General features: G+C 35.5%; 1 protein-coding gene and 1 long non-coding RNA gene across 2 annotated transcripts in view; one reads left to right on the forward strand and one right to left on the reverse strand.

Moving 5' to 3' along the window:
• DPP10 (dipeptidyl peptidase like 10) overlaps window positions 1-16,695 on the forward strand; it is a 486,012-nt gene that overhangs the window by 123,235 nt on the left and 346,082 nt on the right. The gene's annotated exons all lie outside the window — the stretch shown is intronic.
• The window catches only part of LOC310901720, a 40,147-nt gene continuing 25,908 nt past the window's right edge, over window positions 2,457-16,695 (reverse strand). The window contains exons 2-3 of the long non-coding RNA XR_014586074.1: window positions 13,048-13,146; window positions 2,457-12,933 (exon numbers count right to left, since the gene is read on the reverse strand). This is a non-coding gene — a long non-coding RNA (uncharacterized lncRNA). The remainder of the gene's footprint in view (window positions 12,934-13,047; window positions 13,147-16,695) is intronic.

Below are 16,695 nucleotides of genomic sequence, written 5' to 3' on the forward strand. Positions count from 1 at the left end.
AAGGCAGCATAGCTATACATGTTCCCAGATGACACAGAATTAATCTCTGCTGTGATAAAGGTGATAACAAAGTGGAAAAAGAAATAATTTTTCCCAGTTCTCATTATGATCTGGAGATAGCAATCTTGTGGTCTTTCTCACTGCTGTAATAACAGCAAAAGGTATGATGAATGGGAGATCGCACCAGCCATTACATTTCAAAGGGATACAGAAATAATGTTACAATGTTATCTATACTGCATTTGTGGCTGGATGAGATATAAGTATTAAAACTTTAGGAACAATAATTTGATTTTATACTCTTTTACAGAGTTTTCATTTGAAGGTTCATCATGAGAGTGAATTATTCCACTTTTCGATGCCACTGCAGACTAATGTTATATGCTTTGCGAATGCTTGTTCTCTGGCATGCATTAAGAGTGCTTTAGGTACACTCTTTCCTACTGTTTTGTTTAACTTACTCCAGCTTGTTTACGTTACATAAAATAATTTCATGAACTCTTGTATTTACCCTACACTTTGAAGCTGAAGAAAGAATGACAGAATTCTGTGTTTGCAACATGCTTTGGAAAGAAGAATCAGTTATGGCTAAGGAGAGACTGTTTTTGAAATATTGATAGATTATGAGCAGAAGTTATCTGCTGTGTACACATTAATGCTTGTCAATGGAATCGACTGAATCAAAATTCTTAAATCCTACAATTACTGCACTTTCATCACTTAAAAAGCTTGAAACAACTTCTAACTTTACCTCATAATTAATAAAAATGTTGATACTGTAGAATTTAAGCCAAGATATTGCAAAATTTGGAAACATTTTTCTGACTTTTCATCCAACTTCAGAACAGCAAATATTTTTAATTTCCAGCAACAAAAATATTAATTGTATAGAGAACCATCTCCTTTCACTTCCATTGCTGAGTGACTTTAGAAAAGACAGCCTCTGGGCTTTTTCTTCCTCTCGTGCTTTGTATCTTTTCTTTCCTACCTTGGAAGCCCTTGAGCGCAATGTTTTCTTGTATTCCGACTGATTTAAGTATGTCTTTAGACTGTATCATAATACATACAATTAATATCATCAAAATTTAAGTAGACTTCTGTCAGAAAACAGCTTTGATATGGAAGTCTCGTCTGGAGAATTGACACAATATATGTTGAATGTAATTGTGTTCAAATGCATACAGTCATCCCTCCAGATATATGCACTGCATAAACTAGTTGTCTTTCTGTAGCTAACTACACAAAAGTCGACTTCTTTGCTATATTCTATAATAGTTCCTGATTAAATGTATTCTATAACATCAAAAATTCTATTGAAACTTTACCAGGTGATGCTAGCCCTATTGTGCAAAGTAATGCACATTTTTTGTGAAAAGGCAATTGCTGCTCTGAAAATTTTACATACAAAAAACTTACATAAGTAAAAATAAAAAGAAAACATGGTTAGGTTACCAAGGTGAATTTTTCAGTAAATGTTGTGTGTGTGTGTATATATATATATGTATATATACACTTTTCATTTTAAGGTGAATCAGAAAATAACACTTTTGTTTTCAAATTCAGTTTGTCTTAAGGGATTGTACTCTTCTCTTCTGACCGTACTATTCTAATGAACTTGCATGTGCTGCCTGGGAGCTAGAAGTCCATTAAATTCAGATTAAATTGGTTAAAGCCAATCTTCTGTTAAATTTTAGTGAAGATCTCTTAATGACCACGTACGTCAAAGTTGTGTATTAGTAAATGAGAATATGATATGTGATGATGCAAAGAGGTATTTGAGAAGAGAGATGAAACCAGTAAAAATGAAAGGCAAGTTCCAAAAAGGTATGAAATGGAGGAGAATGGTTACATTCCAGAAACCATCCGTCTTTAATCTTCCAAGCAAAAACAAAAAAAAAATCAGCTACTTTTCAACAACTCCTTTTTCAGATAAGGAACAGAAGCAATGGTTACATAGCTGTCTTTGTCCATGTATCTTGGGACTATGAAGGAACTGCTCATTTTTGGCTCTTAGGCTAGCAACAGTGTGCCTCTAAGCCAGAGCATCCCAAAACCCGCTTTGCCTTTCTGTTTATTAATGTATGAAGGAAGCTGTGTTAGGATCCAGTCCTAACAATGTCCCATTTCCCCTCCCTACGCAGTACATGTAATGCATCATGTCCAACATAGATGCTGTGACCCAGCGTTGTGAGATCAGATCATCCTGCAGTTAATTATTCTTTGGTGACACTGCAGTCTGAATGTAGATGACAATTCTCATTACACACCTATGTCTTTTGTTTCCATGGGGTTGATGGACACAAAAGGTTTCAAAAATAATCAACCTCATTGATTGCATGAGGACTTTTCCAGTGGTTACTGGGACTCCTTCCATTAATTTCCACTGGAAGTTATGTTCAGCACTCCTGTTTGCAGAGACCAAATCAGAGGAGAGGGGGAGAGAGGCTTTTTACTTGTAATTATAAAACAAAAATGTATTCCTGGGGTAAGAAGGATGTCTTACGGTTTCCTCCATTTCTTAGGATTAATGTTAAACAAAATAAACTTTAGGAGCTTTGTCTGCCTTCAGTTTATTCTTTTTTTAAAATGTATTCCCTCTCTTTATTGCTATTCATTTTCTGTCTTTTCCGCATCTTTTGTGCACTCACTAACCAATCAATCTCTCTCTCTCGAAACTTCCCTAGAAGATTGTCCTTTACAATAATTTGCTATAATCACTCATCTTAGTGATACGCTGCAGAAGGCAAAATAGCTCCAAGAACAGACAGACAATTGGTGCTTATTTTCAGACAATTTTCATTTATGTGATTTTTTTTTATATCTTTCAAATGCCCATAAGTAACTACTTGACTTTTTCAAGGTCTCTTCGATGTGACTCTGCCTTAGGAAGATGAATCACTGCTCTGACCTTCATTTCTCTCTCCTCATTTTGATGAGGCAACTTTCCATTTTGTAAAACAGAAAGCTGTTTTCACTTGCAAAATCATTTTATTGTGCCAGTCAAATTGCACAAGTCATACCAGAATGAATATCTGATTTACCATGAAGGCTAAGGGAACACTTAAAGAATCTTGCTTTGTTTGCATGCGTATTGGGCTTTTCTTGTTTGTTTTTGAAAGCCAATTCAAAATATTTTCAACACAAATCCTTTTTTTTTTTTAACTAGTTTGGTAAATTTGGTGTAGATAACTCTTAGTAGTAAGCTAAGTCAAGTGTAGAAGTCTTGAGTATGCACAATCACTTTCTTTGGTATGCAGGAGATGTTTTAACAAACATGTAAGAGTTTAGTTAAGATTAAGGGAAAATACAGTTAATGTTTCTAAAAAAAAATAAAATTGCTTGATAGAACCTACTAGAAAATGTACATATTCCACACACTGGACAATTTGAATTGTGATTACTATAAATTATTGGTATGGAAGCTTGATATCTTAGGAGATCTTAGCTGTGCCTCTCCAGATTATTCAGCCTTCACAAGTGAGGAGCTAGTTCTCTCTTCTCTTTCTCTTCCCCCTCTTCTCCTTTCCTCTCTTGAAGATGAGTTATAAGTTCTTTAATTAGGGTATAGTACTTGGGAAAAGAGATGTAAAAAGAGAGAAAAACAATTCTTAAGTTGTATTCCATTTAATCATCATTACTGGTATTTTGATGTGCAGTGGGTTCAAAACATCTGCTGTTGAAAACAAACACCCTCATTTATTGCAAAGATCTCCAGTACTTTTCAATCTCTTCCATATATTATTTTCTTAACTTTCCTTGTAGGAAGCTATTCATAGTGCATTTTATTAGCTATATGTTAGGTAGCAAACACAAATGCAGATACTATTCTTTGCCATATACACAGTGTTCCAGTATTCCAAATTTATGAAACCAGTTTTAAACCTGCTTTTTCATTTTCATGCTTACAGCTTGCTCTGATTTATACTTCTGTTGAGACTTATGTAATAGGCACCTAATGTGAAGGAACTGTATTCTTCTGAATAGTGTAGCACATTTCCCGTTTTCAGAGAATTCCTCTCACGCACTTGGTTTTAATTGTCAGCCCCATGTTCCTGATAGAAACAGCACTGCTGTTGTTTCAGTGCCTTTCATAATTTTAAAAGTCAGGAGGGAAAACTCTGGAAGATTAAAAGAAGTAGAAAAAATATTAGTTATTCTGTGCATATGTGTTCTCCAAAAACATTGAGGCACAAGATTTCATCAAAGAACAAAATCATATTGCTACTTAATGGAGGAGGAAATTACGTTAGAGAAATACAAAGTCACTAAAATCCTAAATGCCACTTCAAATAATTTATCAGAGAAAGCTCTAAAATTGGGCTAATGGCATATCTTGATAAAGTTTTTAGAATGATGTTCTATCTTACAGAAAACTTGAATGTCAAGAAGGATACTATGTCCTTTATGCCATTCCCGTGTTGATTGCGTTGCTTCTCATTGTCTATTTCACCTCTGGATTCTTTAACTTTTTAAAAAGCAGCTGTATGGGAAATTTGTTTTAGATGCCTTTCCAGTTTAAATTCATTGCTCTCTTATGCTTTAATGATGGTGGTAATGTATTTATTTGCACATAGACCCTCTGGATCTCATAGTTTATGAATGTTTAAAACATTTAAATGGATCAATTTTATCTTGTTTCATTATTTTAATTAAATTATTTGAGCTCTCTTCTTCCCACTGACAATAATAATCACATGTACTCAGTGTTTTTTTTCCTGTTTTCTCAGTTCAAGTATACAAATCCAGATCCTAATGTATGCCACATCATTAAAAACTGGCTTAATGATCATTGCCTTTCAGACCGAAATCAGAGGACATTAAGAGAAAATGGAGACTCTTCCTATTTCAAGCCCTTCCTTCTCCTTCAAGCCCTTCAGCTGATGCCACTCTGTGTGCTAGGGTTGCCATGTCCCAGGAGGAGGTTGCAGCTCTCCTGATTTATCCAACAGTAACATCCATGTACCTGATCCTGGCCTCATACCAGAGAAAACGTCACATTGTCTGTCCTGTTTATCTCTAAAACTCTTCAATTTCTGCAGTATCCTAGCATGGTTTTCAAATGAGCTAAGACACGTATGGCTGTACTCAGTGTCCTGTACTCCCAAAGCTTTTAAACTTGTCAGCTAATTTCAGCCGGATTTGACAGAAGTCTTGATGACATTCGATCCCTATAAATTCTGCAAAAAAATATCAGCGACTACTCGGAGGTAAAGACTGGGTTAGTGCTGCAGTGGGAGAGGCAGGCGGTGCTCCGTGTGTGCAGGGACTGAAGCTGTGGCCATCAGTGGCATGGCCGCAACCCTGCCTGCCTGTCTTCAACTTGTAGCACTGTCTGTAGAAATGTTAGTTAACTGGAGATCTTTGCAAATCGGGTGTTAACTTTACAGTCATAGAATGTATTTCTTTGTGGGTGTTGAGGTCTTTATTTCAAGTGTGAGTGTATAATGATTATCCTTTCTCCAGTGTTACCTAGATCACCGATGTGCTTCCAAATTCACCAGCCAATTCAATCATTTGTTTTTTTTTCTTTGCTACTTGAAGGCATGGGCGCACTAATAGCTACATGTACCTGGTGCTGTATGAACACTGAAATGCTCAGGCTGTGTCATTATGGGGCAGTGAGAAAATCAACAGTGTCTGCCCTTGATGAGTGTGGGATCTTCGCATTAGGATTTGAATTTTCCTATTAAGGCTTCTGACTTGAATTCATAGTTACTCTGTGCTGAATTCTTACCTCTTCCTAGGTATCCCTTGAAAAACTTCAAGGGCAAAATCTGTAGGAATATGCCCTCTTTTTCTTTTGTCTAAATTACCTCAGATAAGAGGATTTCCAAGGACTGAGATTTAGTGAAATGAGCAGTCTTGGGAACAACTTTTGATACCTGGATATCTTACTAGATGATCCTTACCTGCCTCTGGAGATTTGCCTCCAGTGTTTCCTTTCCTCTGGAACTGATAGGCATCTTTTGCTTGGTTGTCATCGATTTCAGTAGGAGTGGGGGTCCAAATTTTAACAACAAAAAAAATATGTAAAATTGTGCAAAAGTAAGGAAAGATTATTGATTTTTTTTAATATAACATTCTTTTCCATGACAGCTTTCATGGAAACTACTTATCTGACATCTGTAGCCGTCTATTTTCCAATAGATAAAATTTTCCAGTCAAAATATAAAAGTCCTTCCAAAGTGGATGGAGCCTCCCCACCAGTAATTTGTCAGAGATAGGTTTGCATGAAAAAATCTTAACCCAGAGCTCTTATGTGTAAGTACTTATGTGTACTCTTATGTGTAAGTACTAATTTGCTGTTTACCTTCAATCTCTTTCTCTCTCTCTTTTTTTTTTAATCAAACCATATTTTTCATCATCTCTGCTGTGAAACTAATGCCAGTAAAATCTGGAGGGATGGAGAGGAGCTGTAGCAAATGGTAGAAAATGTTAGGCAATGTTGAAGAGAGTAAAGCCCTATAAATGGTACATAGTGTTGAAGAGAGTAAGACTCTATTTCTCCTGAATTACTTAGCCATCCAGCAGTAGATGCATTCTGTTTGGATTTAGGAAACACAGTTTGCACTTCATTAAATAATTACTTGATGTCAGCCGTGGAGATGTAACTTTTAATATTTCATTTGGTGCCACTTCAGTGGAAAGGGAGGTAACTTGGTTTAAGTGGAAGATAAGAGGCAAAAAAAAAAAAAGAGATGGTAATTACTGAAAACCACTCTCTTTCTGCAAGAATGTTAGAAATAAGTTACTCTAAGTATGCAAAATAAGTTTTAAAAAGTGGTGCATTTGCCAAGTTATTTAATGCATTGCGATGTTCCTGCTCTTGCTACTGACCCATAGCAAATTAGTCAGGTTGTATCGGAATTTGTACGTCTAATACTGCTGCCTGACCTGTGATGAATTTTTGAAATCTCTGCATGAATTTTCCATCTAGTAACTTTTGTGAAAAAAATCAATGAATCCTTTTGTTCGGCGTATGTATCTGACAAGTTATCATTTCTGGTGTTCCAAGTGGCAGTGCAGGATGCTAATCTTACACCCATTTTCTATCAAAAGCAGCTTAAAAATAACTAAAAATGATTCCCCCAGTTCTGGTTCAAATCACACACGTTTTCTGGGTGAAGAGAATGTTTCACAAAGGCAGAAACTCCAGCTTCCAGTGAGATTGAATTGTTGAGCTACTTCTGGCCTTTTAGAAAAGGTGTTCCAAAAAGAAGGATGACTTAATGGGGAATGTTCTTGCAGTTTCCTCCTGTGTAATTGAAATTCAAGCTCTATAAAGTCAGTAGGAATGCAAACTATTTGCAGAACTGTAATATAACCTAACTGTATTGCCATACTTAAAAGTTGGATTTAATCATATGCTTTTTTACTTTAATTCTAGCTGAGTCTGTTGAAGGACCTTGACTTTTTCTAGTTTGAGGAAAGAGAACTGAAAATAGTTTTGAAGGGAAAACTGAAATTCTGTTAGAGTGATTGTAATTGAGTTTAAAGTTTAGTTTTCTTCTTGTGTTTGTTTCAGTTCCTTTTGGCACTCCTCTTAGCTGTAAATCAGTGTAGCGTGTCTGCTGTGAGTCTGATGTGGTAAGGAAAATCGTCTTTGCTGTTGGGATAATTCATTACTACCTTGTGAAGTTGCATTAAAAAAAAAACAAAAAGACACCAGTCTTTTCTTCCTGTGATGTAATTCTAAAAAAGAAGTGTCTGTAATTGGAGGAAGTGGAGACCAACATTTGCTCAGATACTGATAGGGCCACAGAAGTGTATAATGGATGTTTAGGTAACTTTGAGTTTTACAATATATTGGAAAAAAGTATCAGGTGAGTGAGACCTCAGAGGGTTACTCTTAATAATGTTTTTATTTTCGTTGCAGTCTGGTGCAGGAACTATGTGTAAATAATTAAATTCTGATGATGGCAAACTCCTCCCTTTGTAAAACAGATGTAGCACTGCTCAGGTCTTGTGGCAGTGATGTTTAGAAGGATCGCACTTTGTGCTGGGACCTTTGCTGTTGGCTATGTGGGAAGAAATTGGTGACTTTCTTGAAATCCATTAGCTTCTTGGCTGTTGATTCTGCATATGCAGGGAGTGCTTTATATGGAGGACTCACAGAGCCTGTCAAAGCAGGCTGGGTAATGCCATAATCCTGTGATGGCACAGCACAGTGTTCTGCATAAGTCTTTGTCCTGAGACGTTTTCTGGTCCCATTAATAATGATATTCTGATATGGATGTGTAAGCTTATGAAATGTGTGCTCCCCTGCCCCTCCTGCCAGAGGTTATGTTTTGAAGTTGCTTTCTGGAAAGTTTGATTCCAGTCGGGGATTCGAATTTGATGAAAAGAAAATAAGTGGCCTCCATCCTGAGGGTTAGATGGCATTAAAATCCAGTGGGGTGTTTATGTATTGAGCATCTCAAGTTAAATGTGTTCTTTATTTCCTTTATTTAATGCACTTCAGTTTGATTGGGATCAGTAATAGAAACGGTGTGCGATGCCATGAATAATGTGAATGCCTATTTGCTGTGATCGTGTTGGACTTCTCTACTGAAATCAGCCCTCCTGGATATTTCCTCTAGTTTGGATACTGGCTTACTATGTGAACTTAACTGCTAATCTCCTGATCTATTCATTTTTCTGACTGTAAAGTGAGAAGTCCAATGTAATCACCTCCGTGGAAGAGCTGTGCTTCTCTAATGAGGGTTTTCCAAGTTATTATAGGCTTTTCATACACACTGAACGTTTTTGTGCCTACTTAAATACCCAGGCATTGATTGATTTATTTTTTTCCCATTATTTTCTCAAATTAAAAATCCTCACTGAAAAATATCCTGGGTGCTCTCCTGCACAAAATGTAAGCTATATGAAGAAGCAGTACAGAAAAAGCCTCCATAAAAGGAGCATAATAGCTCTGCAATATGCAGCAACACATCTCTTCTTAATGGCAGCAGCCTATGGTTTGTGAAGTGTCCTGAGTTTCACTAGCTTCTTTCTTTGTGGTCTTAGTCTTTCAGATACTGTGATAACACTTAAAGGATTTGTTGAAGCATGTCAGAGCCTCATCTCCTTTTGATGCCTTCCTTAAGTTCCTTGGCTCAAATTAAAACAGAATTTGGGAGAATATTGAGGCTCAGGAAGAAATCTGTCAGCTCATTTAACCCTCTTGTTTTTACCTGTTTTAAAGGCAGATTTATTTATTTTTTTAAATTTTCAATTATGAGTGTTTGCATTCCTTTGTCTTTTTTCCTCCAATAATGCAAATCCAAAGCAGAGAAATCTGAAAAAACAGAGACCTGTTTGTCACTTCTGGGACCAGATGTCCATGTGAGTTTCAAAGCATTTATTACACTGCTTGTAAATACTAAGACAGAAGATTGCTTTGATTTGGAGTATTTAGGTATTCAGAGTGCTGTAGTTGTAGCCCTGCTGGTGACAAATGATGGGAACAGAGTTTGATGAAAATATCAAAGAACTAATTTATGGATTTCTGTTAAATTTTGATGAAGCAGAGAGAGATGCACACTTAGCGGGAATAATACAATCAAGTCTTCATTAATTCGTAAATAGTAATTTGAAGCTCAGCCCTTAAGGACATAGTGATATCATTCCTTGAACAACAGCTGTAGTTAAAAGTCTTTTTTGTGTGTGTACTACTTGAGATCTGATAATTTTTTATTGCTTCAGAATTTTTCCTTTTGTTATAAGAAGCAGAAAATCTAGCATATAGTCAGAAGAAACCTATACGGGGCTTTGGGCAACCTGGTATAGTGGGTGGCATCCCTGACAATGGCAGGGGGGTTGGAATGAGATTATCTTTAAGGTCCCTTCCAACCCTAGCCACTTTGTGATTCTACAACCTTATGTCCTGGTTTCAGCTAGGACAAAGTTAATTTTCCCCCTTGTAGCTGGTATGGTGCTGTGTTTTGGATTTAGGATGAGAATAATGGTGATTATTAATGGTGTGTGGTATAACACAGCGATGTTTCAGTTGCTGCAGAGCGGTGCTCACGGAGGCAAGGACTGTTCAGCTTCTTGTGCTGCCCTGCCAGCGAGGAGGCTGGGGGTGCACTGGGTTAAACCACACAGCTTAGAACTTGGACATTTTAGGAACTGGAGCCAATTTTTCGACCTACTGAAAATGGAATAAATCATTTCTCTTTAGGTCAAAATAAACTTTTGTGGAGCTTTCTCATGCCCCATCAGATACAGTGCATGTCCACCAAAGGGCTGCTCTGTAGTTGCATAACATTGCATAGCCTTTAAAGTCGATTTGCCAGTATAGAGAAAGAGAAAATCATGCCAGGAAAGTCCCGATGCCTCTTTTATGGCATCTGTGTCCTTACCTGGGAGGGCTTCACTGTTGCCTGCTTGCAGCTGCTGCAACAGGAGCTGGGTGTGGAGCAGGACTGAGCAGTGCCAGCCTATTCTGCTTCCTAGGAGCCTGTGAAGAATTAAGAGAAGAATAGAAGTGAATTGGAAATATATAGTCATTTTTCATCCAAAATGCTGTGTCTTAATATCCTTGATAAGCACTTTTAATTGCCCAGTGCAGCTTTATGAGCAGTCACACAACAGTGGGGGAGGCAAACCTAGGTCAGGAGTTTTAAGGCAGCTGCTCCATGAGTGTTTACTTTGGTCTCTTTCTTGTGCAGATTTGAAACTACTTACCTGGTGTTGGTTGCCAGGTTTTCTCATGGAAATTCTCTTTTTTTCAAGTGGCTGATACAGGCATTTGTGGAAGAGGATTTACTTTCAATCCTTGATGTCTCGGTGAAATTCCAAGTGGCCATGGTGTGATAAATGTGAAACTTGGTGTCCATAGCTGTCGCCCTGTGTAAAACTAAATAAATATCCCCAAAGCTTTCAGTATGCTGTGGAGTTGTGGAGTGTGCGGAGATGGCTGCAAATGTGTAGAAATTGCACCTAAGTCAATTAAAGATGGAAAAAATTTTACATAGCTACATTGATTGGATGCATTCACCTAAATCACAGGAAAAAATAACAGCCAGCCACAGTTAGCATTTTATGCTTAACTGCAACAAGTAGTCATTTCAGTTTTATTTTTAGCATATCCAATGTTGTTCAGTGTAGAAAAATTATTTGCCTACTGTGAGATCAGTCAAGTGAGACAAGAACACCAGTGTAACTAAATAAAGTGATACTGGAGACCATCAAGACAAATATGAGCTTTTATGTTGGATATCTTTTACTTTCTCTGTCTCTCTAAATTTAGAGTTAATTTTTAAAAGGATAACTTTTTTTTTTTCCTTTTCATTAATTAGGTTGCAGACTAGAGCTGTGTTGTGAAATTTGCAGAGCAATTCAAGTTAATGAGTTTTCTCACAAGTGCAGCTGTGTCCTCCAAATACACCACATCGGTATAGTCTAGCCACAAGCAGGCACTGTAATCAGCCAGAGGAATTACTTTGTAGAAAATAGGTATTGGCAGGTGCTTACATATAAAATATGTAATTTATGTGTATACATAATGTGCGTGTGTATGCACCAGCATTTACATATACACTGAAATGAATATTTTATGTATTAACAATATATACATTTAAGTATTTGCCGATACTTTATATATAAACATGTAAATCAGAGAAATCAAAGAAATTGATGGTTCTCAGTGATTCAGAGAAAAGGATGTTTTGCTCATTCAGTAGCTGCACTCAAGAAATAAAGCAATTTTGTAGGTCAAGAACAGTATTATGTAGATACTGATTTTGCCTTCTGGCCTCATTGCTATTGCCATCTTGTTAGAACTATAGAGCTTCAAGTTTGAACAGAAACTGTTTCATCTCAATGTTTCAGAAGATTCCAAAAACTGACTAACTTTTGCAGCCACTTTTAATACCAGTACATTTTTTCAGGAACAGACTCTACCTTTTCAAGGAAAAATCACGTCACATGAGATAGTATCTCATATAGTATATATTACATCTATACAAAGTGATGTAAAGAACAGGAATCTAACCCTAAATATTGTAAGCATTCTAATAACCATGTGAAATCATTCTAATTCTGCTATTACCTTAGACCATACACTGGAAAACAAGTAATTAAAAAAAAATCAAATTTAACATAGAACAAATAACAGGAAATTTCTTTCAAAAGCTCACAAAGGGAGATCAACTTAAAGCACATATAATTCTAGAACATGCAATTGAAAGGGAAGATCATAGGTTTAATTATAGCAGTCTATGGTAGTAGTTCACTTTAGAATATATCACTGTATTACAAAAATATCTTGTAGCAGTTGAAAAATTGAAAGAGTAGTAGTTATATTGATCCCAGATTTTAAAAAGGAGAATAGTGGGATGTATTAGGAGGCTGCAAAATATGGTCCGCTTAGGAGAACTCAGTTAATTTATGACATCTTAAATGCTACAGGTAATGCCTTTTCAAGTTAGTGTTTCCAGTCTAATGCAGATAATAGGATAATGAGGTATTTATGTAGATTATATTTTAAAAGTTACAAATGGACTAGTTTCTGGCCAGCAAGATTGCACACAAACAGTGGGGTCGTTCAGGAAATCATTAAAGGTGTTCATAGTGCAGAACAGAAGGAATTGAGCTTTGCTGGGCGTAATGGCTTTTACTTGTGTCCTAAAGGCCTCTTACATTCTTTTTAAAAATAGCTCTCCTTTCTATAGAGTAGTTACACGGTGTTTTCAAAATGTATTCTTCATCTTCTCTATCACAGGGACCAGAATTTCACACATTTTCAAATCATTTGTGGCCTTGTAGCTCCTCAAAAGATGTAGTTATTTGACATACTCATTCAGCTGCAGAGTGGCAGGTTGTTTGCGAGGTATAGTTTTCCCCATCAGCTGGTACCTCAAGTGGTGAGGCCTGGAGCGAGGTCCTTCACGTAGAGGAGCCCCACCTCGTTATGCCAAGTTGGAGTCCCTCTGACTTGTTTACTTAGCTCTGCAAACACATGATGCAGTTTTAATTTCCTTTCAGAAAGTTATTGCATGACAGGAAACTGAATTTCTTTCAGATAAATAAAGAGATAGGAGCTAGAAAAGTTTGCAGGTTTACCCACTTTAGTAGCTGCTGGAGTTGGGTGACACAGTGGTTGAGGTCTTCTGCCATGAATTCAGAGAGATAAGCCTGTGGTTTGTCCCATGGTGTGTGCATCTGGAGGGAAAAAAATTATATCATTGAGTGGGATGGCTTCAGTCTTAAATTTATTAACCATTTAGTAAAGCTTTTTAAAAAGATTAACAGGTATGTGCTTTTACTGCGTGGACCTAACTGCAGAGTTAAAATAAATAAATAAATAATAAATGATGGGATTCCTTTTATTTTCTTAAGCTGTGGAAGTTTATTACCTGTCATGATATAAGCTTTGTTCTGTGAAGTCTGCTTTCTAGCTTTCTGCTTTCAAGCATGTTTGCTTGTGCTTTGTTTATCATGCCATAACTTTTATAAGATTCAACCTAATACTATCTTTTCCATAAATTTGAGTGGAACTGCAATAAATCTAGCATTAGTTACCAGGCAATTGCTTTTAACTTTCTGAATATTTACTTGTAGTTGAGCAGTCTATAATCTTAACACTGTAGTTCAATTTATCCTAAAAAAAAAAAAAAAAAAAGTAAATCAGTGATGAAAACTTGAGGAGTCTTGAACGATTATTCAGAGCAGATTATTTTAAAATATTTAGCTTATTTGATATGGTAAAACATTTACACTATTTGTGCACTGTGCTACTTCTTAGCAAAGAAGGAATATATTTGAGTTTGATGATGGCTGTTTGAATATGAATTTCTTGCTGTCATTTCTACCTTTTTTCTGTGGCTGGTAAAACATTTCCCTGCTCTGAGAATCCATTACTTCCTCAGGAAAAGAGAACTTGTTCACTTATGGACACCTATGGACACCACCTTGTCCAACTATGTCCGCCATATGTCTGTGTGGTTCTTCATTAGTGTTCTAGTTTTATCTCCCTTAAGATCTAGTGGTTGTGTGATTCTCTTTCCTGTTCTTTGGATGAAAGAACTGCAGATGAAGCTCACCAGAAGATGAACAGCCTAAGGCTCAGTGAAAATACTTAAAGCATGCACTTAAAAAAAAAAAAAAAACAACAACAAAAAAAACCTGGCAAAATATATACATATATATTCTAGCTAATCTATATTGACCCCAGAGACAGTTTCATTATATAGAGGAATTATTCATTCTTTGCAATATAAGGCAAGCTGTAGAAATTTAATGCAGAACTTCTCTTCTGTGTTTTCTTTTTGAATAACAAATATTAAGATATTTAAGGTGATGCATCATTTTTCCTTTTCTCCTCTCCACGATGGCTTTATTTCAAGTGTAGGTTTTTAGGTTTTAATCCTTTCAGCTGACGGTGTGCTGACATTCATGTTCAGAGTATCGTTAAGGACATATCATTACAATAATGTATTCAGTGTAATATATTACCAATGTAATGTTCTTATCATATATCAATGAATTAATCATTATTCTGAATTGTTTGATGTATCAACGAAATGCATCATTACTTTGAACCATCTGAATTTTTTGCACTGTAATACATCATTGGTATGGTATAACCTTAATGATAAACTAGCATACTACCAGGCTTCATTATGTTAAATTATCTAAAACAAGAATCTTTATCTTGATAAATATATCATGTAAACAATCTCATTAGCTGGGAACTGAGAGATAGAAAAGACTGGTGAATTACCATATGTCTGCATGTAACAGGAGAGTAAACAGCACAATTTGATGTGTTTTGGAAACAAAATAAGTCTTAACATTGCTATGGAAATAATTAGATAAACCAGCACTTCAAACATGAAACTTGTCACTATATAATTACCTGTTGAGTTTAACATTGTCATTTTGGCTTGTCAAATAAAATGGAATGATAACTGAAAAGAGTAACTGAAAATGAGTGTCTGAAAAAGTTGATATTTCCCTATATAGACATGATCATTAAGAAGGGTCAAGCCTCTGAGGTACAGACTCCTCCATTTTCTAGAAAACAGGTGACATTTCTAGTCACAGAGAAAAGAGAAATTCAATCATTTACATTAAATCAGAAATATAATGTATTTACTTTCCTCCCAGATAATCTGCAATAGCTGAAAGAATCCAACTTCCATACACATTTGAACATTATCTGACTGATACGGAATATAAACCAGACCCACATGCCCATAAATTTGCTACATGTTAAACTGGCACCATGAACACTACTAGCATCAAAAACGTAACTCCATCTGACTAAAATCATCCACTAAATCAAGAAAATCTCAGGTAGTACCTTAAAAAGTAGCAAATTAAAATAGCTGTTGACAGCAGACTATTGAGAGAGAGACAATTGACTTGTTTTAGTCTTGTATATAAATAACAATGCTTATCTAAAAGTATAAAGCAAACATTTTCTCATTAAAACATGGTTTAGTAAAAAAAAAAAAACTTCTCACAGGAAATTTGATCTTAATTTTTTATACAAAATTCTGACATTTTTATTTCTCATATCAGTTTTTGAGAAAAAACAAAAGTCAGTTGATTACAATCAGAACAGAATGCAGTCACTTGCAAAATCTATCCTGAAGAATTAAAATTTTGAATGGAAAAATGTCCAAATGAAAAATTTCCCTTTTAATTATTTACGGAGTAAGGAACCACTTTTAAATTAGCCCTAAACTGTAGTAACTTAACCATGACATTCTATTTACGTGGTCCTGTTGAAATATAGTAAGATGAGGATTACAATTCATTTAGATTGTTAATAAAATATATTATTCCCCCAAACTAGAAACTCTCTTTTGCTGTTTAATTGTTTTCAGATAAATATTTATTAGATTATTTGAAACAGCAATGTGATCTTGAAGCGTTAAATACTGTTTATTTCAGTGGAATCTATCTACAAGAAAATGGATCTATTTGCAAAGAGAAAACTTCAATCTGAAGATGAACACATGCTTGTTTGTAAACATGGGCTGATACTTCCAAATGCTGATTAACATAGGTAAAGTTAAAGCAATGTAAATGATCATTTGGAAGGGCCACTTGTGCTATGCACCATGTGAAGAGGTGAAAAAATCTGGCTTTTTAGCAAGCAGGGTTTCCTGACTTTTATGTTAACAATTTCTGTTACAAATTTCTTGTGGTGGTATGCTGTATGAATGAAGGATACTGGGAATCCTTTCTCAATTTATTTATTTATTTTTTTAATGTGGATTGGAAAGCCTTGGTTGCTTATGTGAGAACATCTCAAATACCTGTTTGTGTTGTTTAGAGATTTAAAAATTGACATATATCCTCCCGAAAACGTTAGATGGCAAGGTAGCATCCAACAAAGTGCATCATTTTGATTGTTTGTCTTTTATTTCCTGAATTTAAATTTGAATATTAATAAGATTTGCGGAAAGTAGTTAACTAAGAAATGAAATCTAATTTAAAAATCATGGGCTAAATAAGCAAAAGGATTTGTAGAATATAGTTAAATATTCAAACCTAATTAAAAATATCATACTAAATTAAAAATGAGAAAAATGTTTTCATGATAACTATACTACTGCAGATAAATTAACTTTTCCATTAATACTATTTGTTTAACACTCACCATAAAGTTAATGAAATGCTGGGAGATAATTTAGGATACATAGTTTTGCAAATTTTTCCTTTTAGCTTAATCCCGTGTGCATTTTCAAGTTCCACACT

Source organism: Anser anser (assembly GCF_964211835.1).
Source record: "Anser anser genome assembly, chromosome: 6".
NCBI classification, from domain to species: Eukaryota; Metazoa; Chordata; class Aves; order Anseriformes; family Anatidae; genus Anser; species Anser anser.